Genomic DNA, 27,580 nt, shown 5'->3' with positions numbered 1-27,580 from the left:
GGAGTGCTGGATTTGTAAATATGTAATGGAAAAGGAAAAACAATCAAACTCTAATTGGGTTTCACATTCCCTTTGATAACACCCTCCTCATATAGGAGGCAGCTACAGTACTCTACCAATTTAGATTCCTTCCGGTGGGAAATACATATATGTGGGAGGGAAACATTTCTTGGTTCCAAATATTTTACCCTTCTCTCATATTGTTGCAGGGGGAGTACTCTCTAAAACTCTGTATGAAAAAAAAGTAAAAAAAAAAAAATAAAACTCTGTACGAACTCTAACAGTACTATTCTGTATAACAATTCCAGACATCACTTGAAGGGTCCTTCCTTTGTATTATCTTAAGTATAAATCAAATTCTTAAACAGAATTACAGAGCAAAATTAAAGTTTTCAAAGACATTCATATGAGAGCAGGGCATTCAATTCTTTGATGATCATTAGTTTGGGACTAGCAAAAACTCTACTCCATACTTGAGGAATGAGAGAAGACACAGTTTAGATCTTTAAGCGTGTAGCATGTGAATCTACTTCACTTCATTAGATAACACTGTTTCTGTTTTAATCTTACAGTACTTTATCTCAGTTTTCCTCGGTTTGTAATTGGAACCCAAACTAAATTATAATTACTAAGACTGACTACATACTTAATATGCCAAATATTGTGTTAATTGCTTTATGCATTTTTATTTACTTCCCTCATTCAATTTATGAATCAATAATGTCTCCATTTTAAATATAAGGAAACTAAGCAATATAAAGGCCTTCAGACATTTAGATGTCCAATCTATTAGTTTGTGTTTATTCGATTTCATACATTTAAAACAAAATAGGGGATCCCTGGGTGGCTCAGCGATTTAGCACCTGCTTTCAGCCCAGGGCGTGATCCTGGAGTCCCAGGATCGAGTCCTGCATTGGACTCCCTGCATGGAGCCTGCTTCTCCCTCCGCCTGTGTCTCAGCCTCTCTCTCTCTCTCTCTCTCTGTATCTCTCATGAATAAATAAATAAAATCTTAAAAAAATAAAATAAAATAAAACTGAGAATACATACCCATAACACTTAAGAACACTATTTAGAAATTACAAAGTTAAATTCAGCAAAAATGCAAAAATATATAGAAACAGTAAGTCAATTGCATGGAAACTCTTTTTAAATAAACCTATGCAGGGGCGCCTGGGTGGCTTAGTGGTTGAGCATCTGCCTTTGGCTCAGGTGGTGATCCCTGAGTCCCGGGATCGAGTCCCACATTGGGCTCCCCATGGCAGGCCTGCTTCTCCCTCTGCCTATGCCTCTGTCTCTCTCTCTCTCACTGTGTCTCTCATGAATAAATAAATAAAATCTTTAAAAATAAAGAAATAAATCTATGCAGCCCCAAAGCCAATATGAAATCAAGACTAAAACCTAACTAAAGTAGCTTCATTCATACTTTAATTCCTCATATGAGTTATAGGAAACTATTTATAACAAAAAACAGTCCTTTATATACATTATAGATTTTCAGGTGTTGGTAAAATCACCAGACCTCAAGTTGTGATCATGATTGCACCACTTTTGTCCTCCTTGGCTCGTAATGGCATTTTTTAATATTTTACTCTGTAAATCCATCTTCTATTAGTTACTCATCAGACAACCAAGTTTATGATGTGAACAGGTAAGATACTTGACTGTTGGAAGGTGGGGGAGAAGGCAGAAAGTAGCCTCCAAACTGAGAAGGCACTTTGAGACAGAAAACAAAGCAAGTGAGTCTATAGAGTTTATGCGGAGTTTTAGTCAGGGTCACTTACAACAGGGATGGAACAGCTAATGGTCCAGAGCTGTGCAGCTATTCTCTACAAAGTCCAGACCTTAGTCCACAGATTTGATAGAGTGAGGGGATGTGTAGAGGGCATTGTGGTGAGGTTCAAAAATAGACCATGGTGCCACCCATGCACCAGAAGTGGGGGGGGGGTTGCTGGGGGCAACTGTTATCTCTACTTGTTACCTAAATAACTCTAGTTGTCGGAAACAACTCTTTCCTCATTCTGGTCAGGGCATAAAGAATCTTCCAATGGGCCTAGAACATGTAGCCCCAAAGGAGGTCATCAGGCAGACATGAACATAATGGACAGCCAAAGATGGAGTCAGTATTGTCAGCACTCTACACTTGGTATTAAATCCTGTTAAATTTTTCTCTCAGATTTTTGTTTCTTAGAAAGGAAGGAATTTAGGAGGAATGCAAGTGTAGACATTTCTTTTTTTTTTTTTAATATTTAGTAAATTCCAAAAGGAAACGGGGAAATTTCCTATAATAATAATTCCATAATTAGTTTACTTTTTTAAAAAGGTGATTGCATATAATTTGGTATTTGTGACTGAAATAAAGTTTTAGAATAAGTAATGGCAGAAGCATACATTTACAAATATCATTTTGTATTGAGCTATTTATTTTGTCTTTTGATAAATTGTTGCGATGTATACCTGGAATATAAAATCAGTTATTTAATTTGCACCTCTAGGAATAATCAAGGAATAGTTATATATTCTGTATTTAAATATGTATTTTGTCATTTATAAATTAACTCATTTATTATTTTTTATTAGCTTCCCCTGTGTGTAGAGTTTAAAAGGCATATTTTTTTAATATTATGTTGTAATGAGATAGAAGGAGCAATGGCAACAGGAAATTCAACTGAATTATATATTCTTGTGCACATCAGCTTTTTAAAAAAGATTTTATTTATTTATGAGGGCCGTGGAGTAGGGAGGAGCAGAGGGAGAGGGACAAGCAGACTGCGCTGAGCATGCAGTCTGACGCAGGGCTCCATCCCAGGACTCTGAGATCATAACCTAAGTGAAACCAAGAGTCAGATGTTTATCTGACTGAGCCACCCAGGGTCCCTGTGCATATTAACTTTTAAGGAAATAAGGATACTTACAGCACTCAAGAATTTAGAAATTTCACAAAATGAAATATCTTAAAATGTTACTGCATCACTGTCATTCTAAGGCAGATTTATTAAGTGCTTATTTGTTTGATGGATTTAGATTCCACATGGAATTCACTTATTCATCAAGTATTTATTAGATGCCTCTTTGGCACCAAGGCTTGTACTAGGATACAGGATACGGCTTAAATCTCTTAAAATATTCGGAGGACAAAAAAAAAAAAAAAAAGAGAGAGAGAGAGAAAATTAATTTAATTTTTGAAAAAAGCCAAACAGAAGTCTTTGCTTCCAGAAGTAAGACATTCTCTTATGAGGGAAGGAGACAGTACTAAGCAATGATAAAATATATGTATATGTGCTCTCTATTATTAAATATTAAGGACTTTAAGTAAAGGGGCCATGTCTTATTTTGTCTCTTGTTCACATTAGACTGTGCTATAACAAACAACCCCTAGATCTTAGTGGCTTAACAAAATGGAGGTATATCTCTTCCTATGTTACAGATAATTTAGGTATTTGGTGGGAAGCTTTTAAAGAAGGATTCAGAATGAGATGCTCCTTTAATTAAGTATATCCACCACTTTTAGGGTCTCAGAGAGTTCCTCTGAACTTTCTTTTTTTTAAGATTTTATTTATTGATTCATGAGAGGCACAGAGAGAGGCAGAGACATAGGCAGAGGGAGAAGCAGGCTCCCTATGGGGAGCGCAATGTGGGACTAGATCCTGGGACCCCAGGATCACAACCTGAGCCAAAGGCAGAGGCTCAACAACTGAGCCACCCAGGTGCCCCTCATCTGAACTTTCTGCAGCAAGCCTAGGGAAAATGGAAGGATAATACCCATGGGGGTCAGACAGTGGCCATAGTAGTCTGGACTGGACGTGCAATTTATAAATTCTGCCCACATTCTATAGGCCAGAAGTTCATCACATGACCCAAACTTAAGTGCAGTGGTTTGTGGAAAAAGGGAACTTCGGTATTATTGAACACTTGCCAAACTATACCACTTATTTTTTTTCTCCACCCCAGCCTAACGCCTGACAGATGCTTGCCAGTAGTAAATAATTGTTGAACTTTTAGTTTGCATTAAAAAGAACTTGAGGGATCCCTGGGTGGTGCAGCGGTTTGGCGCCTGCCTTTCGCCCAGGGCGCGATCCTGGAGACCCGGGATCGAATCCCAAGTCGGGCTCCCGGTGCATGGAGCCTGCTTCTCCCTCTGCCTGTGTCTCTGCCTCTCTCTCTCTCTCTCTCTCTCTCTCTCTCTCTCTGTGACTATCATAAATAAAAAAAATAAAATAAAATAAAAATAAATAAAAAGAACTTGATCTCAGTGTGCCTGGATGGCTCAGTCGGTTGAGTGTCTGACTCTTATTTCTGTTCAGGTCATGCTCTCCAGGTCATGGGGCCGAGCCCCCCATCCATCTCCTGGAGGGGTGGGGAGCCTGTTTGAGAGTCTTTCTCTCTTCCTCTGCCCCTCCCTGCTTGTGCTCTCCCTCTAAAATAAATAAACAAATAAATCTTTAAGAGAGAGAGAGAAAGAGAGAGGAGAACTGGATCTCATTCTTTTTTATGGCTGAATTATATTCCGTATATAGGTATCCCAAGAATTGCGTGTTGGTGTGGGCACTCCCCCAACTGGAACTGGTACCCGAACCTACTTAATTTTTCTTTTTTATATTAAGATGTTAACATAAGAAGAGATCTGTAGCCGTTTGCACAATGGCAGTGTACTCTATTTTTAAAAAAATATTTATTCATTCACGAGACAGAGAGAGAGAGAGAGAGGCCGAGACACAGGCAGAGGGAGAAGCAGGCTCCCTGCAGGGAACCCGACGCGGGACTCGATCTGGGATCCCGGGATCACGCGCTAGGCCCAAGGCAGACGCTCAACCGCTGAGCCACCCAGGCGCCCCTGTACTCTAAATGTAGGCACAAAAGCAAACTAGATGGCATTGACTTTAAATAAACTGCATTTTCTGAAGTAGGCCAAATGGTGTTACATAACCCTGGCTACCTGCCTAGTTGTTAATATCAGGTATTCTGACAGTAATGGAGGCATGGGTCAAAAATATTCGTTAAATGTAGTGCACCAAGGACTCCTGGCTGGCTCGGTCAACGGAGCATATGACTCTTGATCTCAGGGTTGTGAGTTTGAGCCCCACATTGGGTGAAAAATTACTTTCTTTTTTTTTTTTTTTTTAAAGATTTATTTATTTATTTATTTATTCATAGACACAGAGAGAGAGAGAGGCAGAGGGAGAAGCAGGCTCCATGCAGGGAGCCCGACGTGGGACTCGATCCTGGGTCTCCAGGATCAGACCCCAGGCTGCAGGCAGTGCCAAACCGCTGCGCCACCGGGGCTGCCCTGAAAAATTACTTAAACAATTTTTTTTAATTAAAAGAAAGTAATGCACCAGTGTTTTAAAGTGGAAGATAAATGCTCTGAATGTCCATCACTAAGAATCTTATGTCTGGGGCAGCCCCAGTGGTCCAGCGGTTTAGCTCCGCCTTCACCCAGGGCCTGGTCCTGGAGACCCGGGATGAGTCCCACGTCTGGCTCCCTGCAGGGAGCCTGCTCCTTCCTCTGCCTCTCTCTCTCTCTCTCTTTCTTCGTCTCTCATGAATAAATAAATAAAATCGTTTTTAAAAAAGAATCTTATGTCTATACCTAAAGGAGGATTTTTTTAAAAAAGATTTTATTTATTTATTCGTGAGAGGGATCCCTGGGTGGCGCAGCGGTTTGGCGCCTGCCTTTGGCCCAGGGCGCGATCCTGGAGACCCGGGATCGAATCCCATATCAGGCTCCCGGTGCATGGAGCCTGCTTCTCCCTCTGCCTGTGTCTCTGCCTCTCTCTCTCTCTCTGTGACTATCATAAAAAAAAATATATATATTTATTCGTGAGAGACACCCAGAGAGAGAGGCAGAGACACAGGCAGAGGGAGAAGCAGGCTCCATGCAGGGAGCCTGAGGTGGGACTCGATCCAGGGACTCCAGGATCACGTCCTGAGCCAAAGGCAGATGCTCAACCGCTGAGCCACCCAGGCATCCCTAAAGGAGGATTTTAAAAAAGGTTTTACTTATTTATTTGAGGGAGGGGAGAAAACAGAAGGAGAGTGAGAGGGAGGAGCAGACCCCTGCTGAGCAGGGAGCCCATTGCGGGTCTGGGATCATGACCTGAGCTGAAGGCAGATGCTTAACCGACTGAGCCACCCAGGCACCCAAGGATATTGTTAATACAGCCTGCCTCCGCTGCTGGAACCTACTCTGTATTATTAGTCAGACTCTGAGACTAAAGGTGAGATAACATTGAGATGTAAGACTGGTCTCCTAATGAGAGTTTGTGGGATTACTATGTCTTCATAATTGTCCTCCTTATTGTTACGTGTTATATTCCATATAATTTTCTTTGCTCTGAAGTCTGCTTTATTTGAAAATAACACACCTACTCCAGCTATATTTTGATTAGTGTCAGCATGGTATATATTTCTCCATCCCTTTGCTTTTAATCTATTTGTGTCTTTACAATTAAATCGGTTTTCTTATGAACAATATATAGTTGAGTCTTGTAATTTTATCCATTCGGACAGTTGGTGTCATTTAACTGGTATATTTAGACTATTCATATTTTAAACTTATTATGGATATTCTTGGACGAATATTGACCACATTTTAAACGTTTTGTGTTTGTTGCCTTTGTTTTCTTTGTGTTTTCTGTATTGTTTTGTTTTGTGTTTATTTGCTTTCCTCTCTTTTGCTGCCTTCTCTGGCTTTATTTATTTATTTATTTTTTAATTTTTATTTATTTATGATAGTCACAGAGAGAGAGAGAGAGAGAGAGAGGCAGAGACATAGGCAGAAGGAGAAGCAGGCTCCATGCACCGGGAGCCCGACGTGGGATTCGATCCCGGGTCTCCAGGATCATGCCCTGGGCCAAAGGCAGGCGCCAAACTGCTGCGCCACCCAGGGATCCCCTTTCTCTGGCTTTAATTGAATATTTTATATGATTTGGATTTCTCTCTCTAGCATATTTTTTTAACTTAGTGTTTGCCTAGAAATGGCAATAGACATTTATGACTACTATGCTTATGACTACTAATCTATTTTCAAATAACCATAATACTTCACTGATAGTATGGGTACTATTTATTATAGTATTATATATTATAACTGTTATAACAAAATATTCCCATTACCTCTCTCATTCTTATAAAACTGCTATCATTCATTCCACTTCTCTGTAACGTATAGTCACTGAATACTTGTCACCATTATTTGTTTTGAGTGAATTGTTATCTGTTAGGTAAATTAAGAATAAGAAAAGCAAAAAACAGAAACTATTCCCATTTAATCACTCTCTATGCTCTTCACTTCATTATGTAGTTGTAAGTCTATACGATTTTCCTTCCCTCTGATAAACTTCTTTAATTGTTTCTTACAAGGCAGGTCTACTGGCAACAAATTATCTCTCAATTTATATTAGTGTGTAAAAGCCTATTTTTCCTTCACTTTTTTTGTAATTAAGGAAAAAGATAAAGAATGGAAAATTGGTCATTTTAAGTGCATAATTTGGTGACGTTATTATATTACTCTTATGTATTTCAAAAATTTGTCATCATCCCAAACAGAAATTCTGTTCTTTTCTCTTTCTCCTCCTTTGGGTATTCCCATTCCAGATATGTTGCGCCTTTTCCTAAGTGTCCCACAGTTTGTGAATATCTGTTCTTTTTTTCCCCCACTTTTTTTCTCCTGGCTTTTCAGTTTTAGAAGATTTTATTGACTTATCCTCAAGCTCATTGCTTGTTTCTTCACCTCTGTCCAATTGCATTTCTAGCATTTCCTTTCAATTCTCTTTTAGAGTTTCCATCTCTCTGTTTACATTACCCATCTGTTCTTGCAGGTCATCCCATTTTTTTTTTCATTAGAGCCTTAGTATATTTATCTTAGTTATTTTAAATTCTAATAATTCCAACATCTCTGCTATATCTGAGTCTGGTTCTGATGCTTGGTTTGTTTCTTCCGACTGCATTTTTTGCCTTTGCCATACTTAGTACCTTTTATGTTATGTTAGGTAAAAGGAATGGAAGTAAATAGGTCTTTTGCGTGAGGTTTTAGGTTTATCTGACTATATGTTAGGCTATATTTACTATTGGCTATAATGTTGGGTGTCAGAGGCTAAAATTTCTTCCAGTGTCCTTTTATTTATTTATTTATTTTTGGTCACTCTTGTTGGATTTAGGTTTTCCTAGAGACTCCTTAAATAGAATCTAAGCCTTGGAATTCTTTTTAGCTGCAATGTCCTGTTATTTTCAGGAGCCTCGTTGATGTGGTACTTAGTAGGGAGCAGAGGGGAAGTGTTCTATACTCCTATGATTAAGTCTCAGTATTTTAGTGAGTCTGTGGCACTGGACTGTGACTTTCACAAATGCTTCTCAGAATTTTTATACATACAAGATACCTGGAATAGGCTGGATTTGGATTTTTCCCTTGCCTCACATGGAGGCTCTAGGAGCCTAGAGTTGGATATTTCTCTTTACCCATCTCAATTAGACTCTGTTAAAATCCACATTGGTTAGATTCTGATAAAATAATTTCCCTTGGGGGCAGTCTTGTTAATGAAAAAGACCTTCTAGGTTTATTTCAAAATAGTTACTTTTTCCTTCCTACTGATGGATGTATGAGATTTTTCTCTCATTTTCACCCAGAAAACCTGGTGGCAAAATTTAATACCTGGTGATAAAAGTGTGGAGCCTTCCCTAAGAATGGGCTGCAGGACTTTTTATCTCAAATTAGTTCACACTCAGTCTACAACAATTAATCATTTAACTTTTAGTGTTTGTACCAATCTCTAGTTGTAGCTTCTGCTCCTGGTAAGCACTGATTCTCTGTATTCATTTCTCTCTCTAGTTTGTGGGCCAGTGGATTGCCTTGTGACCTCAATTCTCTAACGGATCTCAGATAATTTGTTGACTTGTAGTCTGCTCCTAATCCATCCTGAGGATAGGAATTTCTGACTTCCAAGTTCTTTATATGTCAGACTGGTAACCAGAAGTCACCATAGTTTATGGAAAGAGCTTACTGTAAAAGTCTATTTCATTTACAAAGTTCTTTATTGTGTAGAAAGGAGTTCTAAATATTTTGGCAAGAAATTTGTCTTGGGGAAAAAATAAATATGTGTAATTTCTTTATCAACTTTCTAAAGAGTAAACACAACTATAATTAAATATATGATAGTTGCTTGGGTCATATATTTCAAAATCTTCATTTCAATTCACACAACCTACAATCCCTCAATTTTTGTCTCTGAGTCACTAGTGTGAACTACAGACTAGATGTTTCTTAATTATCCATTTATTATAGGGTAATGGACTCGTTTTTTTTAATGCACTAGTTTTTAAAAGTATTTCCACTGCATTATTGCATAGTATCCTAATCAGAGCAATCTGACAATTTTTTACATAATACATTAGTTGAAGTCCTAGAAAATATCTGCCCTGTTGAATGCAGAGAAGTTCTATGACATCTGAAAATACCTATACAATTACTTACAGGTACTCTACTGCAACACAGTGGATTTTAAAAGCAAGTTATTTACTTGTACAGTCTTAGGGAAAAATTTTTCTTTACCCTTGAGGATTCTTGTGGCTGGTCTAAAAATTAAATTAACCTGAGACAGATTAGCAGGAGATAATCAAACAAAATTTTGAAAACACGTATACCCCCTATATACATGGACATACGTAAGAAAACTGAGTAAACTTCTTGAAATCACTGAAGCCATCACCTTGAATATAGTCTTCGACTAAAGAGAAAAGAGAATGTTGTGGATGGGGAATCAGTTTTGGGAGGTTACTAGGAAAAGCCAAGTAAACAAGAGTAAGGTTAGTATTGCAGATTTGAGTCTTCACCTTCTCCATTGATAACAGTTTTCAGAGATTTAAAATCATTGCCTTCTTCCTGAGGAATGTATGGAGAAACTCTTACAAATGAAGATCTCCCCTATACTTGTAAACATCTCACATAAGAGTAACTCCTACTTGTTTTTCAGAGCTTCTCTTGTGTCTGCACTTTTATATTTAACCCCAAATAATCAATATGCCAGGGATCCCTATCTTGGGATGGCAAGATTTGGTCCTCTACAATAGCAAATTATGAAGAGATGGATTATCATAGGTTGGGTTTCCTGGGAAGCTGACTCTGAGACGGTATTTAGTTTGCAGGAGGTTTATGCTATAGTGCTCTTTGGGATCAAACTGTGGAAGGGAGGAAAAGAAAGCAGGAGGGGAAAGAGGAAGAAGTCCAGTTTTGAGGCAAGCCCATCAACAGTCTCCGCCCATCCCATAAGGGATGTTCTGGAATTAGAGCAGTCCTTTAGAATTGTCCCTCATAGAAAAGCTAGGTCTTTATACCCCATCTTGAACAGTCATTGGATCTGGACTGCCAGAGATAGGCATAACTTTAGGTGAGGTAGCTGAAAGGGCTGAAAGTAGCCAGGGCAACAAGTCCTTCCTGGAAGAGAAGCTATGTGTTTCCTCTACTGTTCATCAAGACATGACAGTTGGGAAAAAAAAATTTCATTAGCTACTTAATTTAAATATCATTTGAAGTTAAACTTCAGTCAAGGATCTGAGAGACCTTTATTTTTATAAACTAAACAGATATTCAGATATATGTGAGGATAGCTAACATATAAAGCAGATATTCCTCTTACAAGGAGATTTTGTGAAGGAACACATTACAAAAAAGAAAATATCCACAGAGGGGCACCTGGGTGACTCAGTGCTTGAGTGTCTGCCTTTGGCTCAGGTTGTGATCCCAGGGTCCTGGGATCGAGTCCCGCATCAGGCTCCCTGCGAGGGAGCTCCTCTGCCTGTGTCTCTGCCTCTCATGAATAAATAAATAAAATCTTTAAAAAAAAAGAAAATACACCAGGAATTTAAAAACAAAATATGAAGCATAGTAGCCCTGGAAAAGTTTTTCTTTTCTTTTTTTTTTTTTTTTTTTATGATAGTCACACAGAGAGAGAGAGAGAGAGAGAGAGAGAGGCAGAGACACAGGCAGAGGGAGAAGCAGGCTCCATGCACCGGGAGCCCGATGTGGGATTCGATCCCGGGTCTCCAGGATCGCGCCCTGGGCCAAAGGCAGGCGCCAAACCGTTGCGCCACCCAGGGATCCCTGGAAAAGTTTTTCTATTAGGAGTGGCACTCTTTATTTTAGCACATTTGAAAATTACGAAAATTTTTTATTTGATGACATCTTGCTAAAATGTGTTACGTAAGTACTATTGCTTTTATAACCAAAGTAAGAGGAGTACTATCTGAATTTTTAAAAGTGATCTTTGGAGGGTACCAGGATGGTACAGTCAGTTAAGCATCTGACTCTTGGTTTCAGTTCAGGTGGTGATCTCAGGTCATGAAATAGAGCCCCACATTGGGCTCCAAGCTTAGCACAGAATCTGCTTAAGATTCCCTCTCTCTCTCCTGCTGCCTCTCTCCACTGCTCTCTCTCTCTCATATAAACAAATAAAAATCTTTTTTAAAAAATTACCTTTGGTCAACATTTTGATTACATAATATATATTTATATATATTTTTTAAAAAAATATTTTATTCACTTATTCATGAGAGACACACAGAGAGAGAGGCAGAGACACAGGTAGAGGGAGAAGCAGACTCCCTGTGGCCAACCTGATGTGGGACTCCATCCCGGGACCCTAGGACCACACTCTGAGCTAAAGGTAGACGCTCAAACACTGAGCCACCCAGGTGTCCCTTGATTACATAATATATTACATTATATATAAAACCGTGTGCACCTGAAAGATGGGTCAAACTGTGTTGAGAAGTGACTATTAGGGGCAGTATATTTAAAAAAGTTAATTTGGAAAGATTTTACATTGAGCTAAAGAGAAACAACAGTGTAGTTGTTTATTGAGATAAAGCTTGAGCCAAGAATTGCCAGTTATTTTAAGGCCAGGATCTTTAAGAGTATGGAGAAAAGGAAGTGGAACAGGGATTGAGAATATTAGAAAGGCAAATGGAGATGCTCCTTAAGAATAATCATCTAGATTGAAAATGTGTGATGAGGTAATGAGTGTGTACCATACCCAAGAAATATGCTGTTTGAATATTCTTGTACGACTAAAATTCCTTAATTCTACTTGCTTTCTGTTCATTATTTCATGCAATATATATTTGTTGTTTGCCTACTATATTGTGAACTGTTAGGAAATTTTTGAGTCTACAAATAAATGTATAGAGATACCAGTGGGAAAAATCCAACTTATTTGATCTAAAGTCACCTGTTCTAAGTCAGGAAATGACAGATGTTGGTGAAAATGGTGAGAAAGGGAAACCTTGGTACACTGTTGGTGGGAATGCAAACTGGTACGGCCCCCTGGGAAACAGTGTAGAAATTCCTCAAAAAGCTGAAAATAGAGCTACCCTATATCCCAGCCATTGCACTACTGGGTATTTACCCCAAAGTTAAAAATGTAGTGATCTGAAGGGGCATCTGCACCCCATGTCTATAGCAGCAATGTCCACAATAGACAAACTATGGAAAGAGCCCAGATGTCCAGCAATCAGTTACAGGGTAACTGGGTGATGGGCATTAAGCAGGGCACGTGATGGAATGAGCACTGGGTGTTATAGAAGACTGACCTCTACCTCTGAAACCAGTAATACATTATATGTTAAATAATTGAATTTAAATACAAATTTTTAAAAAGTAAAAGGAACAAATAAAAAATTAACAATAAAATTAAAAAATAAAGTCATCTGTTCTTTTCTCCTCCCCTAGTTGCTTTCACATTTATAAAAATCGTAACAAAATTATGCTTCTCAGACATTTCTGGTATGATGTATGTCTTTACTATTTGACTGTGTAACAAGCAATTAAGAATAGGAATTATTTAGAATTCCACAATATAATTTTGGAATTTTCTTTTTTCAAGAGCATAAATATATAAAGCTTTCAACACCAAGTCCTAAAAGTTTTAGTGAAAGAGCAGAGAAACTATTTCTATTTTGCACTTTACTAATTCTCATTATTTTGTAGTGTCATTGAAGTAATTTAAGTTCATCTGTGAAAATTTAATTAAGCATTTCAGAATGGAAATATGACAAATAAGAGATATAATTTAAAAATATTTTATAGCACTAGCAATAAAGAAAATAGGACAAATGTCTATATAATTTTCTCATGCCCTCGGTTGAAGGTGAAGATTAATTATAAGGATCTGATGTTGGATGACAGAGAATGTGACTTTTATTTTTAGACTTTTTATGAAGTTCTAAACCAGCACTACTAAAGTATTAGCATCTACTGGTTTTTCTAAGTCGACTGGATATACAAAGAGCTACTTTCAGGATTTAGGAAAAGGAAAAAATACATTTTTTCCCTACAATTTTGAATTCCTTTCCCAAAACAAAAAATGATTGAAGTACTCTGATTATTTATAAACATCAGCAGTTTGAAAAATGCCCTTTTGTAAATTAGCATGCAATAATTTAAAACACCTCCTGAAGAAGTCTGTTTGCATTTGAAAGTTATAATATGTAACTTTAATTTTGTATTCTTGGTTGTATAAGGTAGTACAATAATGTAAAACAAAATAAGCTGAGTAGATTCTATTTGTTGATTATTTTAGGTTAGATAAATGTTTCAAATCTTTATTAGAAAGACAATATGAGATTTTTTTACTGGAAGGTTTATAAGTAGATAGAATAATATGCAGAATATTACTTGATGTATAAATATGCTAGATTTTTTTTTAAGATTTAATTTATTTAATCATGAGAGACACCCAGAGAGAGAGAGAGGCAGAGACACAGGCAGAGAGAGAAGCAGGCTCCATGCAGGGAGCCTGATGTGGGACTGGATCCTGGGTCTCCAGGATCACGCCCTGGGCTGAAGGCGCTAAACTGCTGAGCCACCGGGGCTGCCCTAAATATACTAGATTAAGCATATTATAATTTCTGTCAACATCAGGACAGTTTTTGAAAAAAAATTGAAAAATAAGTCTAGTCACAGAGGTGGAATTAATTAAATTAAACAATAACAGTGATTTCATTTAGATATAATCTCACTAAGGAGTTCTAGAAAATTCTACAGTTGCTTTAGGGTTTGACTGTCCTAATCTATGAAGCATGAAGATAACATATACCTTTCCTATGCATGCATGCTTTATAGCCATTTTCAAAACAAGGAACTTAAAAGATTGCTTTTGGCTATAAGCCTGCATGCTTCCAGACTTCATTCCTATTTTGAATTTTAGTTGTTCTCAATATACTGGCATGGTGACTCTAGCTATTGATCTTGAATAGAATAGAGGAGAAATTTAATGTAGAATTGTGAAACCATAGACATTATTTTAAAATTATTAAATTTCAGAATCACTATGCGCATTCCCCTAAACAAACCGCATGTATCTTGTTCTTCTGCTTCTCTTTAAGCTTGATTACATCTCTGCTCAATTACAGAAATGAGCTTTTAATTGGACTTCCTTAATTGGAAGTTTGTCAGTTGCAGAGCACAACTGCTCACTTGTTCCTTAAGAATCAGTTATGTCTGATCTCTGTGAATACGGCATGAAAGAATGAGGAAGATTGGAGAGGTCTCTGCAAAGGCAATGTGATTTCTAATGGAGGCTTCTAAATTACAAATGACACACAATGATTAGCCATGTCTAACCCTGTCATTTTATTTGTGTGTTGTTGGTATCTGGTAGTACTTATAAGACATCTCTAAATGTAAATGTTTTAAGTTACCTTTAATAAAAGATAATGATATTATGGTTTGTTAGAAATTGAAACATGCTCATTTATAAAAATTCAACTGTAGTCAACCCTTGAACAACACAAAAGTTAGGGGCATTGACCCCCTGCATGGTCAAAAATCCATGTATCACTTTTGACTCTCCAAACACATAACTGCTAATAGCCTGTTGACTGGAAGCCTTATTGATAACATAAACACTTGATTAACACATATTTTATATGTTATATATATTATATACTGTATTCTTACAATAAAGTAAAGAAAATGTTATTAAGAAAGTAGTAAGAGAAAATACATTTATAGTACTGTACTATATATATTGAAAAAAATCCACATATAAGTGGACCGAAGCAGCTCAACACTGATTGCTCAAGGTTGTTGGCTATACTAAAAAATTCTGACACTTTTAGAAAAATAGAGTCATATGTACTCTTTTTTTCTTAATTTTTATTTATTTTTTTAATACCCGTATAATTAACATACAGTGTTATTTTCGTTTCAGGTGTACAATATAGTGATTCAACACTTCTAACATTATTCAATGTTCATTACAGTAAGTGTACTATCTATATGTATTCTTTTAAAATTACAAGGTAATAATGTGTTTATTTTTATGAAAACAAAAAATAAACGTAAATTAATTGATTGAAAACATGGAATAACAGAGCTTCAGATGTTTACTTTAAAAATCTAAATGATATAATTAGTTAAAAGTTAGATTTTGGGGGTACCTGGCTGGCTCAGTCAGGGGAGTGCGTGACTTTTGATCTTGAGGTTGTGAGTTCAAGCCTTATATTGGGCATAGAAATAACAAAAATAAAAATCTTTAAAAACATTTAGATTTTCTTCTTTTTAAATCTTTCTTTCTTTCTTTCTTTCTTTCTTTCTTTTTTTATTTCTTTCTTTCTTTCTTTCTTCTTTCTTCTTTCTTTCTTTCTTTCTTTCTTTCTTTCTTTCTTTCTTTCTTTCTTTCTTTCTTTTACATTTTTCAATTTAAATTCAATTTGCCAACATACAGTATAACACACAGTGCTCATCCCATCAAGTGCGCTCCTTAGTGCCCACCACGCAGTTCCCTATCCCCCGACCCACTTCCCCTTCTGCAACCCTTTGATTGTTTCCCAGAGTTGGTAGTCTCTCATGGTTTGTCCCCCTCTCTAACTTTTCCCACTCAGTTCCCCTCCTTTCCCTTATAATCCCTAACACCATTTCTTATATTCCACGTATGAGTGAAGCCATATGATGATTATCCTTTTCTGATTGGTATTGCAAATATCCTCTCCCGTTCTGTAGATTTTCTTTTAGTTTTGTTGACTGTTTCCTTTGCTCTGCAGAAACTTTTTATCTTGATTGAGTCCCAATAGTTCATTTTTGCTTTTGTCTCCCTTGTCTTCATAGATGTATCTTGCAAGAAGTTGCTGTGGCCAAGTTCAAAAAGGGTGTTGCCTGTGTTCTCCTCTAGGATTTTGATGGAATCTTGTCTCACATTTAGATCTTTCATCCATTTTGAGTTTATCTTTGTGTATGGTGTAAGAGAATGATCTAGTTTCATTCTTCTGCATGTGGCTGTCCAATTTTCCCAGCACCATTTATTGAAGAGACTGTCCTTTCTCCAGTGGATAGTCTTTCCTGTTTTGTCGAATATTAGTTGACCATAGAGTTGAGGGTCCACTTCTGGGTTCTCTGTTCTGTTCCATTAATCTATGTGTTTGTTTTTGTGCCAGTACCACACTGTCTTGATGATCACAGCTTTGTAGTACAACCTGAAATCTGGCATTGTGATACCCCTGGCTCTGGTTTTCTTTTTTAATATTCCCCTGGCTATTCAGGGTCTTTTCGATTCCACACAAATCTTAAGATGATTTGTTCCAACTCTCTGAAGAAAGTCCGTGGTATTATTTTTAAGATTTTATTTATTTATTCATAGAGACACACACAGAGAGAGAGGCAGAGACACAGGCAGAGGGAGAAACAGGCTCCATGCAAGGAGCCTGACGCAGGACCCGATCCCGGGACTCCAGGATCACACCCCAGGCTGCAGGCGGCGCGAAACCGCTGGGCCACCGGGGCTGCCAAGACCATGGTATTTTGATGGGGATTGCATTGAATGTGTAAATTGCCCTGGGTAACATAGACATTTTCACCATATTTATTCTTCCAATCCATGAGCATGGAATGTTTTTCCATCTCTTTATGTCTTCCTCAATTTCTTTCAGAAGTGTTCTGTAGTTTTAGGCTATAGATCCTTTACCTCTTTGGTTAGGTTTATTCCTTGGTATCTTATGGTTTTGAGTGCAATTGTAAATGGGATTGACTCCTTTCAAATTTGTCTTTCTTCAGTCTCACTGTTAGTGTATAGAAATGCCACTGACTTCTGGGCATTGATTTTGTATCCTGCCACATTGCTGAATTGCTGTATGAGCTCTAGCAATCTTGGGGTGGAGTTTTTTGGGTTTTCTGTATATAGTATCATGAAATCTGTAAAGAGGGAGTTTGACTTCTTTGCCAATTTGAATGCCTTTTGTTTCTTTTTGTTGCCTGATTGCTGAGGCTAGGACTTCTAGTACTATGTTGAATAGCAGTGGTGAGAGTGGACATCCCTGTCCTGTTCCTGAACTTAGGGGAAAGGCTCTCACTGTTTCCCCATTGAGAATGATATTTGCTGTGGGCTTTTCATAAATGGCTTTTAAGATGCTGAGGAATGTTCCCTCTATCCCTACACTCTGAAGAGTTTTGATCAGGAATGGATGCTGTATTTTGTCAAATGCTTTCTCTGCATCTACCGAGAGGATCATATGGTTCTTGTTTTTTTTTTTTTTTTTTTTTCTTATTGATGTGATCTATCACGTTGATTGCTTTACAAGTGTTGAACCAACCTTGGATCCCAGGGATAAATCCCACTTGGTTATCGTGAATAATCTTCTTCATCTACTGTTGGATCCTATTGACTAGTATCTTGGTGAGAATTTTTGCATCCATCTTCATCAGGGATACTGGTCTATAATTTCCCTTTTTGATGGGGTCTTTGGTTTTAAAAACATTTAGATTTTCAAAAACATTAAGAATTTGGAGCCATTTTGGCTTTAATACATGTTCATGTTTCAAATCCATGTGATATATTTTGACACCTTTGGGAAATTCAAGAAAATGTGCCATCAACCACTTATTTACTTTAACTTTCCCTTGACCATCCTGAGCTTTTACTCACTTGTAATACTTCTGTTATTGTCAAGTTTTGTAACATTTATACACTCTTCTCTAATTCTAGACTTAAAGTAGCATCAATTCTTAATTTCAAATAGATTATTTTTCATCATTAGATTTATTCTGCATCATTCCTGATTTATTTCAAATCACACAACCAATTAGTTATATTTTATAATCAGATAGTTTTTATTTGTATGTTTGATTTATAAGAAGGAAATTTTATTTTCTGGATGTTATAAGCTTTATAATATTTCTATTATCTTTTCACTTGAAAGACATGGCTGGGCATAAAATTCTTCAAGCATCTTTCTCTCACAGTGGGATACCTTTGGTACATAATCTTCTTAAGTTGAGTGGTGATTTGTAGGAGACCTTGTGCATGATTTGTTTTGCCTCTACCAGTGTTCATTTTTTTTTTACCAGTGTTCATTTATATAGTTTTAATATATTTAATATTCAGTATTTTGCCACCATATGCTTTGACATTCAGCCTTTCATTTCAGTGTTTCTAGAAACGATATGCCCTTTATGGTGTACACATTGAAGTCTTTATTTCAATGATGGCTTCTTCTATTGTACTTGTACTTTTTATGTTTTCTTTTTAATCCATTTTATCATTCCTATAATCCCTGATTAATTTTCAGGCCTGAAAGAGAGAGAGAGAGAGAGAGAGAGAGAGAGAGAGAGAGAGAGACAGGCAGAGAGAGAAGCAGGCTCCACGCAGGGAGCCTGACGCGGGACCCGATCCGAGGTCTCCAGGATCACACCCTGGGCAGAAGGTGGCGCCAAACCGTTGAGCCACCCGGGCTGCCCACCAAGAGTCAATTTTTAAAAATATTTAAATACTCCTTCATCAATAATGTCATTAAAATAAATAAAGCACACTAGGTATTGCTAGACATTTAAATGTTGGTTGTAAACTTAGTGAAATACTCTTAAATGTATCTATGTAGGGACGTCTGAGTGGCTCAGCGGTTTAGCGTCTACCTTTGGCTCAGGACATGATCCCGGAGTTCCCGCATCGAATCCTGCATCGGGCTCCCTGCATGGAGCCTGCTTCTCCCTCTGCCTGTGTCTCTGCCTCTCTCTCTGTGTGTCTCTCATGAATAAATGAATAAATAAATAAGAATCTTTAAAAAAATGTATCTGTATAATGGTAAGTCCAATATTTCAAAGGTTCTCAATTCCTTACAATAGTTTCACAATATACAGATTATTACTGTGATAATAAAAGTTATTTTACATATACAGTTAAACTAATACTAAATATCAACATTGAAGATTTGTTCTATTTCATTATTAACCTCATACATGTCTAATTCTACACGAGGGTACAGAATACTAGGATCCCAAAGAAAAAGCACTGTGTCAGATTGCTGATTTACAGGCTCTAATTTCATCTTCTTGATTGTTTTTATTTTATTTTATTTTATTTTATTTATTTATTCATGAGAGACACAGAGAGAGAGCCAGAGACACAGGCAGAGAGAGGAGAAGCAGGCTCCATGCAGGGAGCCCCATGTGGGACTCAATCCCAGGACTCCAGGTTCATGCCCTGAACCAAAGGCAGACGCTCAACCACTGAGCCACCCAGGCGTCCCTCTTGACTGGGTTTAAACCTTAGCCAAAATTTACTGGCTGGATCCCACTGTAGAGTGAAGATTCATTGCTAATTCAGTTGGAATTTACAAATCCATGCTTGATCTCAGGTTGTGGTGTTTCTCTCTACTCAGATTTCCATCCAGTTTTGATCTGGGTATATTTTCCTCAATTTAAGAGTTATTTCATAATGCCTTATAGAAGTTTATTATTAAATATTAGTTTACCTGTGTATGCTACAAGAAAACTGTGCATTGTATCTATGTGGTCAGTTCTTGAATTTTGATTTTTAGCTAATCCATCATCTTATATCTCATTGCTGTACTCTCATGTGTCAGGTCATTGTGAACAGCAGTGCTGATTACTCCTCCTGATTTTATACAGTGCCTAACTTCTGGGAACTATGTAGGTTTTCCTACAGTTCCTCAAAGCCGGTGTCCCGTATTTAAAGGAGACACAAATCTGTATAGCAACTCCTAATTAAAAAGAAAACAAAACAAAAAAATAACAAATTCCCAACAGGTTGCCATTTGTAATTAAGCATATTCTGTTAGTCATCTTCTTTTTATTTATAATTAACTTTTGTACATTTTAAAATAACTTTTACATTTGCTAGTATCATTATGTACTGAAGGGCTTTCACAGATAAAACAAGTTCCAAATCATTGTAATTATTTTTTTCTTTTTGATTTTTCAGTTTTTCACACTTGGCTAGTGAGAGTGTTTGTAAGGCACAGCTTTGATCTTTTACCTCTGCTGTAGATCTGTTTTTGGCAACAGGGTCTTCCAATCCATTATTCATTTTTTCCTGCCTCAAGACATTAAAGCAGTTACTACCTCCAATGCACAATTATTTTGAATTGAAAAAGACTTTTAGAACTGTAGCAATTGGGATTATATTCAGGTACTGGTAACAAGGTCCAGAAATGACTTTTCGTTAAACACATCAGGGTTTTGTCTTTCTTATTCTCAGGAAGAGTTTCAGAAGTCAGCAGTCCAATATTAATTATAATATTAACTGGTTTTGCCTCTTTGTCGCCCTCGTGTCTCTGTTTTGACATATACATTGGAAAGTGTCCTTGAGCAGAAATATGTCTAGCTAAGTACCTTTTAAAATACATTGAATAATAATAAAAAAAAAATACATTGAATAATTATAGCAGCAATCATTCAATATTTTTTTAAAGTCCACATATTTTCATTATAAAATGTTTCTTAACAGTGTCAATTCAGGAGTGCTAGGAGAGTGGCTCGTTTTTTTTCTACCATTATTGAGATACAATTAACATATTATGTAAGTTTAAGGTATGTAACATGATGACTTGATATACATTTATATTGTGAAATGATTACCACAATACAGTTAGTTAAAATATCTAGCACCTCACATAATTAAAATTTTATCTGTGTGATGAGAAGATACAAGATCTACCCCCTTAGCAACTCTCAAATATATAATGCACTACAGTAATCATGCTATACATTAGATCGCCAGAACTTATTCACCTCATAACTGGAAGTTTATTGCCTTTGACCAACATCTCCCCATTTCCCTCACCCCGTGCACCTGGCAATCATCATTTTACTTTCTGTTTCTATTAGTTTGATGGGGTTATTTTTAGATTTCACGTATATGTGAGTATTTGTCTTTCTCTGACTTATTTCACCTAGCATAATACCCTCAAGGTTTTTCCATATTGTTACCAGTAGCAGGATTTCCCTTTTTAAGCTGAATAATATTCCTTTGGGTGTGTGTGTGTGTATTTATTTATTTATATTTATATTTATATTTATATAAAACATTTATATATAAACGTGTGTGTGTATATATATATATATATGTAAATAACATTTTCTTCATCCATTCAAGTGTCAATGATAACTTAGGTTGTTTCTATGTCTTGGCTATTGTGAATAGACTGCAATGAACGTGAAAGTACAGATACCTTTTTGAGAGAGTGATTTAAATTCCTTTGCATATATACACAAATATGGAATTGCTGGATCATATGGTAGTTTTATTTTGAATTTTTCGAGGAAACTGTTTTCCATAATGTTTTCCATAATGGCAATACCAATTAACTTTCCCACCAACAGTGCAAAAGGGTTCTCTTTTATCCACGTCCTCACCAACACTTGTTATCTCTTATCTTTTTCATGATAGCCATTCTAACAGATATGAGGTGATGTCTCATTGTGGATTTGATTCGCATTTCCCTGATAATGAGTGATGTTGAGCATCTTTTTATGTGTCTTTTGGCCACTTGTATGTCTTTAGGAAAATGTCTGTTCCATTCCCCTGCCCATTCATTAATTGGGTTGTTTTCTTGCTACTGAGTTATATGAGTTTCTTATATATTTTGTATACTAATCCTTTATCTGCTATATGGTATGTAAATATTTTCTCCCATTCCATAGACTGTCTCTTCTCTGTGTTGATCTTTTTTTCTGCTTTGTGAAGAAACTTTTTATTTTTATTTTTTATTTTTTATTTTTATTTATTTATTTTTTTTTTTAAAATTTATCTATTCATGATAGTCACACACAGAGAGAGAGGGAAGGGCAGAGACACAAGCAGAGGGAGAAGCAGGCTCCATGCACCGGAGCCCGATATGGGATTCGATTCTGGGTCTCAGGATCGCGCCCCGGGCCAAAGGCAGGCGCCAAACCGCTGCGCCGCCCAGGGATCCCATTTTTATTTTTTTTTAAAGATTTTATTTATTCATGAGAGACACACAGAGAGAGGCAGAGACATAGGCAGAGGGAGAAGCAGGCTCCATGCAGGGAGCCGGATGTGGGACTCGATCCCAGGTCTCCAGGATCACACCCTGGGCCAAAGGCTGGTGCTGAACCACTGCGCCACCCAGGGATCCCCCGAAGAAACTTTTTAATTTGATATAGTCCCACTTGATTATTTTTGCTTTTGCTGCTGTGCTTTGGTGTCATATCCAAAAAGTCATTCCCAAGACCATTGTAAAGGTACCTTTCCCTGAAGTTTTCTTCTGGAACTTTTACAGTTTTAGGTCTTTAAGTCTTTAATCCATCTCAATTTAATTTTTGTGAGTAGTATAAGATAAGGGTCAAATTTCATTCTTTTGTATATGAATATCTAGTTTTCCCAGCACTACTTAATAAAAAGACGATTTTTTTCCACTAGGTATTCTTGGCTTCTTTGCCAAATGTTAGTTAACCATATATGCATGCTTTTTTTCTCGGCTCTCTATTCTATTCTGTCGATACATGTGCCTGTTTTTATGTTAGCACCACTCTATTTTTGATTACTGTAGTTTTGTAGTATAGTTTGAAATCGGGAAGTATGATGTCTTCAGTTTTGTTCTTTTTTTCTCAAGATTGCTTTGGGTACGTTGAGTCCTTTGAGATTCCATTAGAAAATAAGGATTATTTTTTTCTATTTCTGTGAAAAATACAATTCGAATTTTGATAGAAATTGCATCGAATTTATAGGCAGTGTTCAGTAGAATGGGCATTTTAACAATATTAATTCTTTCAGCCCATGAACATGAGATTCCTTTCCACTTATTTGTGTCTTTGATTTCTTTTATCAATATCTTATAGTTTTCAGAATACAGATCTTTGACCTCCTTGGTTAAATTTATTCCTAAACATTTTATTGTTTTTGATACTGTTGTAAATGGGATCATTTTCTTTATGTCTCTTTCAGATATTTTGTTGTTAGTTCATAGAAATGCAAGTGATTTTTGTACATTGGTTCTGTATCCAGTGGCTTTATGGAATTCATTTATCTTCTGACAGTTTTTTGATAGAGTCTTTAGGATATATAAAATTGTCATCTGTACACAGTGAGTGTTTTACTTCTTCCTTTCCAAATTGGATGCTTTTTGCTTCTCTCTCTGGCCTAATTGTTATGGCTAGGATTTCTGGTACTATGTTGAATTAGAGTGATGAGGCTGGGTACTTGTTCCTGATTTTGGAGGAAAATTTTTCCATTTTTCACTGTTGAGTATGATGCTGGCTGTGAGTTTGTCATATATGGCTTTTATTATGTTGAAGCATTTTCCTTCTATACCCAATTTGTTGAGAGCATTTCATGAAAGCATGTTGAATTTTTCAAATGCTTTTTCTGCATTTGTTGAGAGGATCATATGTTTTTATTCATCATTCTATTAATGTGGAGTATCATGTTATTGATTTGAGTGGGTTGAACTAGCCTTAATTCCCAGAGAAGAAACCTATTTGATCATGCTGTATGATCCTTTTAAAATGGTATTGAATGGGGCAGCCCTGGTGGCATGGTGGTTTAGTAGTGCCGCCTGCAGCCAGGGTGTGATCCTGGAGACCCGGAATCGAGTCCCACATTGGGCTTCCTGCATGGAGCCTGCTTCTCCCTCTGCCTGTGTCTCTGCCTCTCTCTCTCTCTCTCTCTCTCTCTCTCTGTCTGTCATGAATAAAGAAATAAAATCTTTAAAAAAATATTTTATTTACTTATTCATGAGAGACACAGGAAGTGAGGCAGAGACCTAGGCAGAGGGAGAAGCAGGCTCCCCACAGGGAGCCTGATGCAGGACTCGATCCCAGGACCCTGGCATCACGACCTGAGTCAAAGGCAGACGCTCAACCACCAAGCTACCCAGGTGCTCCTCTTTATCTTTTTTTAAGGAAAATAACTTTTCTATGTTCTGATGAGTCTCCATTTTATTTATTTCTGTTCAAATCTTTATTATTTTCTTCCTTCTACTAACTTTGAACTTAGTTTGTTCTTGTGCACTAAAGGAACTGTGCAAACATTTTGGAAAATTTGGAGAAGAATGGGTCACAATGTTGTATAATGGATCATGAGAATCAAAAAGTGTTATACATTTTTATATCTGTATAGCAAGTACACAACACCTTTAAATTTGCCCAAAACTTATTTACAAAACTACGCTTATGTTTGTAGTTGTTAGCGGGTACATAAGTATCATATCACAAAGATGTAAAAATGAAAGTATAGCAAATTCACTATAGTAATAATGGCATTTATTTACACTTTGACATAAAGAAATGGCCATGAGCCATTTAACTCAAAAATATCTATTCAACATAGCAACCAGAAATGGGTTTCTTGGAGTTACTTCAATGGTAACATGTCAAAACATCGCCACTAAAGTTAGAAACAAATATTATTTTCCTTCTTTGACTGAAGTTAGCAAAGGAAACACAAGGCTGGTTGGACAATTTGAGTTATGACCTCAAGATAATCTTACCTGAGATTCTTTACCTAGCCTACATCTGAAGACTTCAGAGGTGTTGTAATCCTTTCTGGAATCTATCCTGGGCGCAGGTCTTCCAACAATTTTAAGCAATCTTACCTTTAGTCCTGTAAGCACTAATAGAACAATAGATCATTCTACTAATTCCAGATGTGAATTGCCACCTCTGACTGCTTCTCATAGAGGAAATTCTGAGGCTAGCACTGGGTTGCTAGAATCTGTTTAACATTTTGAATTTCTGAGTTAAAATCATTACTACAGGTACGTTTTTAGGTATTGGTGTCTGGAACAAATCATCAACAATAATCATCTGGAATAAGTAAAAGGATAACCTGAAAAGTGAACTGCCACTACAGTGGCCAAGAAGTGATAAATTGATTATGAAGAGCAATTACTGGAACACAGATGCTTTTTTATAAAGTAATTTTGTTTCTCTGATAATGACAAAGGAAAATCACATAAAATATGCAAAGCATAGTTTTGATAAACTGATTATGAAAAACAATAATTACAACCCAGTGGAAAAAAAGCCTATTTGAAATGCTTAGTAAGGAGTGCGTGAGACACATGCTTCTCTCATCCATACACAAACACACACCTCACTGATATACTCACAGAGCTTAGTATTTGGCCTGGTAAGTTTCTGAGGTGCAACATATTGCACATGTTATCAACCAAGGAGTGATCCTTCTTTTTCTATTTTACAGAGATATACTAGAGGTGTATTATCATATATTATTATTTCATGATAAATTCCTGGGTTTTATTGTTCACCTATATTTTATCCTAGTTAGTCTTCACTCCCTATTGTCTCATGGAATATATCATGGGTCACATAAAAAATAGATTCAAAAGGGAATTGACATTAAATTATCCATATGAAAATGAAGCATAATGAAAGTATTCTCAGACTGTTTCATTCAACCCCACTACCCAAGTACAGATTCAGTGGCTTTGGTACTATTGATTCCCCAAGAGACTAGCAGAAAACCTGTTAATCAAATAAAATAAACTTAATTAGATACACTTCTGGAAAGGAGGACATTACCTTGATAGAGTCTTAATATTATATTAGAATAGGGTGTCAGGAGACCAAGTGAAATCAAGTGGTTTGTGGGTCTTCCAAGGCAGGAAATTGGAGATTTCCTAGGTTTGGCTACAAGTTACAAGTGATGAACACTCATATGCGAGCATTTTGACATGAGTCTTGATGAGTCAACTCTTGTCTGATAAGTGAATTGTTTGCTAATGTGAATAATACATTTGTCCCAATGTAACTCTGTTTGTCCAAATGAATAAATTGTTTGCACGCACAAATTGGTTTGTAACAATTTTTTGAAGCAAAGGTCAAAGTTATGTATTAGTTTAAAAGCTTGGGCAGCCCGAGTGGCTCAGAGGTTTAGCGCTGCCTTCAACCCAGGGACTAATCCTGGAGTCCCGGGATTGGGTCCCATGTCGGGGTCCCTGCATGGAGCCTGCTTCTCCCTCTGCCTGTGTCTCTGCCTCTCTCTCTCTCTGTGTGTCTCTCATGAATAAATAAATAAGATCTTAAAAAAAAAAAAAGCTTTATTTTCTAGGACAAGAAGTTCCATGGAACAAATATTGAGATCATCTTGGTAAAGGTAGACTCACTTCTCAGTCTTAATTATTAAACTGTATTGAGACAGATGGTCTCAAGTCTCATTTAAAAAATCATCATATCAAGTATCTAGAGTCTTTCATTTTATGATACAATTGTCCCAGGACATTAAACTAAACAGAATTTGCCAGTATTGCTAAGAATTTCCTTCTGGGCCCTCAACAAGTAAGATACTGATGAAAACAGAGCATATTGGGCTTTGGAGGAGGCAGAGATCAACTAGATTTTGAGAATGTGGCATGAATTCTTATTCAGGGAAAAAGTTGCTGATTAACAGGTTAGAAATTAGCTTCTACATAGTTGTTATGCATTAAATTCTGCTCCATGAGGGCATCTGGGTGACTCAGTGGTTGAGTGTCTGCCTTTGGCTTAAGTGGTGACCCTGGGGTCCAGGGATCGAGTTCTGTGTCCAGCTCCCCAAAGGAAGCCTGATTCTTCCTCTACCTTCTCTGCTCTCTCTCTGGGTCTCTCATGAGTAAGTGGGTAAAATATTTTAAAGAAAGAAAGAAAGAAAGAAAGAAAGAAAGAAAGAAAGAAAGAAAGAAAGAAAGAAACTCTGTTCCATGAGATATTTCATTTTATTTCTATTCATTTCTGTCTTCCCAGACAGTAAACTATATTGCCTTTTCAGTAACATTCCCAGAATCAACAACCAAGCAGCCACAACATTTCTAATAACTCCCAACATTTGTTCCTCTTCTCTGAAATGTCCTCCTGGCTTCTATCCTACAAGCACTCTCTTTCCCTCTATCCCTATCCCTTTTTCCTTTATTCCCCTATTTCCTTTACATAATAAATTATGATGGCATTCTATTTCAAAGACCAAATTACTAACAACTGACAAATTCTTTTCTTTTTTTTGGTAATAATAGGGATTTATTTAATCTTCCAATCTTTCTTGAATGCAAGGGAAAATAATTTTATTTGTTCTTCTGTAGAAAGGAAGAAACGAAAGAAAGAAAGAAAGAAAGAAAGAAAGAAAGAAAGAAAGAAAGAAAAGAAAGAAGGAAAGAAAGACACCAAAACAGTTAAGTAAGTTTCCATGATAACACAGGTTGAATATTCATATCTACAAATTTTGTTGATATCCTAAAAACTAAGGCTTGTTAAGAGTTGAAATTCTGAATAGCTGAGTACTGTAAGTGGGGTCTTTGTTGCAAACAGCGCCTTCCACTTCATCATAAAAAGTATTTAAAATAAGTT

This window comes from Vulpes lagopus, chromosome X (genome assembly GCF_018345385.1).
Source record: "Vulpes lagopus strain Blue_001 chromosome X, ASM1834538v1, whole genome shotgun sequence".
Lineage (NCBI taxonomy): Eukaryota > Metazoa > Chordata > Mammalia > Carnivora > Canidae > Vulpes > Vulpes lagopus.
Note: the sequence above shows the minus strand (reverse complement) of the source record.